This window comes from Zingiber officinale, chromosome 2A (assembly GCF_018446385.1).
Source record: "Zingiber officinale cultivar Zhangliang chromosome 2A, Zo_v1.1, whole genome shotgun sequence".
In the NCBI taxonomy this organism is placed as follows: Eukaryota; Viridiplantae; Streptophyta; class Magnoliopsida; order Zingiberales; family Zingiberaceae; genus Zingiber; species Zingiber officinale.
This window is the reverse complement of record NC_055988.1, coordinates 126,553,022-126,555,469: the sequence shown is the minus strand read 5'-3', so window position 1 is coordinate 126,555,469 and position 2,448 is coordinate 126,553,022.

Genomic DNA, 2,448 nt, shown 5'->3' with positions numbered 1-2,448 from the left:
GAGTTATAAGTGAGCTCTGCTCTCACGCCCAACGACCTTTCAGGTCGGCTCCCATGCGAGAATTAAAAGTGAGCCTTGTGCCCACGCCCAACGACCTTTTAGGTCGGTAGCCCCAGACTCTCGCCCCAACGCGAGTTATAAGTGAGCTCTGCTCTCACGCCCAACGACCTTTTAGGTCGGCTCCCATGCGAGATTCAAAAGTGAGCTCTGTCCTCACGCCCAACGACCTTTCAGGTCGGCCCCATGCGAGAATCAAAAATCAACCCCTCTGCGAAAATCATAAGCGAGCTCGGTGCCTATACCTGACTACCTTTCTGAGGGATGTGCCTCACATTGAGCGGAGCATTTTCTATAATCAAGTCAGCTACATCTGGCTTTATTTTATGCAAATTGCAAATATACAGCAAATGCGCAGGGCAAAGGATGCGAGAGGCCATCTGCCCTATTCCTACAACGTCGATATTAACTACAAAATCAGGTTTTCCACGTCTACTACAGTTTTTAAGCTTTATATCAGTTTTACTATCCAAAATTCATACATGAAAAGGAATCATGAAACAATTCTGGGCTCTTACATACGGGCCAATTTCTAAGAAAATACTTGCTAGATGAAAATTGAGCAGGAGAAACTTGGCCAAAAGGGGACGGATGTACAAGCATTGCAGCACAATCCAATAAAAAGGCGATACAGCCAAGGCCACAAGCAGGAACGTCGTATGGCAAAGGAGCCACTGAGACAACTATTCCCCAGGCCGGCTTTGACTCGGGGAAGGAATTGGCCCTGGGGAATGAACACTTCCGCGTGAAGACCTGTCGGGAGATTCAGGGGCGTTCACAGCTCGAGCCAGCTCCGCGCGTAAAGATCTGATGACCGTTTGTTGCTGAGTGATAGTGCGTTGCTTATCCTCGAGGCCCGCGCGGAGGAGGGATAGCTCCTTTTCATACTCTCGACGCAACTGTTCCTGGAGACCAAGTTGACGCTGCAGGCTAGCCTGGCACTGCTCCTTCCTCGTCTTCTCCACGTCCACGCAGTACTTTGCAAGGCGATACTGGTCTTCCATGGAACGCAGAGCAGCTACCTGGCGATCTCGATCCTGAGACACGCGATTTAGCTCGCGCTCTCTCGAGACAAGTAGCGTGGTGAGTTCGTTTACCAGCATTCGGGAGGGTGGTTGGTCAACTTCCTGAGAAGAGGGAGGAGAATGCATCGTGTGGGGAAGCGGTTGACGGAACACGGGTAAGACAGCGTGATAGCACGGAGAAGCGACCTTAAGGCTCCTTATAAAGAGGAGTAGCAGCTAAGTCAAAGCAACTGCGTGGGCGCGGCGCCCCAAGCGGCTGGCGACGCAATAAAGGAGGCATGGTATCCCAAGCGACATGACACAAAGGTTGATGTGAGAGCCAAGGCGACGTGACACAAAAGTTGGTGCGTGACGCAGGAATCAGAAGCGCGCAGAGATATGCTGAGGTCACAGAGATGTGCTGAGGCAGGAGCACGGAGATATGCTGAGGTCACAGAGATGTGCTGAGGCAGGAGCACGGAGATATGCTGAGGTCTCAGAAATATGCTGACGTCGTAGAGAGGTGCGAAGGTCTAGTCAGTCAGACTGTCGTCCTCCTTCGACTAGACTTGTGAGGGAGGCTTGTGATACGGTTGGTAATGGAGGGGCCCATGAGGAAAGGGTTGGAAAAGTCAAGGCCATATGACGGTCAAAAGTCAAGAGGACGTGGTGGTCAATAGTTAAGGTGATGTGGCAGTCAAAGGTCAGGCTGACGGGGCAGTTAAAGGCAAGCAGGGGTGATAGTCAGAGGTCAGGCAGGCTGGTCGATCAAGGGGGCAAAGCCATCGGAAGACGAGGGAAGACGTCAGGCGGAACACAAGTCACGGGTCGGCATCGGCAGGGCTGATCAGAAGCAGCCCGAGCTACAGACCTGCGGTTAAGGGCCAGGAAGTACAAAGCGCAGGATGCAAGTCGGGATCGGCAGAGCTAAGTAGAGGCCAAGAACTGGAAGTACAGGTCACGGGTCGGCATCGGCAGGGCTGATCAGAAGCAGCCCGAGCTACAGACCTGCGGTTAAGGGCCCAGGAAGTACAAAGCGCAGGATGCAAGTCGGGATCGGCTATGCAGAGGCCAAGAACTTGAAGTATAAGCCAATGGGTCGGAAGCGGCAGAGCTGATCAGAAGCAGCCCGGGCTACAGACCTGCGGTTAAGGGCCAGGAAGTACAAAGCGCAGGATGCAAGTCGGGATCGGCAGAGCTAAGCAGAGGCCAAGAACTGGAAGTACAGGTCACGGGTCGGCATCGGCAGGGCTGATCAGAAGCAGCCCGAGCTACAGACCTGCGGTTAAGGGCCCAGGAAGTACAAAGCGCAGGATGCAAGTCGGGATCGGCTATGCAGAGGCCAAGAACTGGAAGTATAAGCCAATGGGTCGGAAACGGCAGAGCT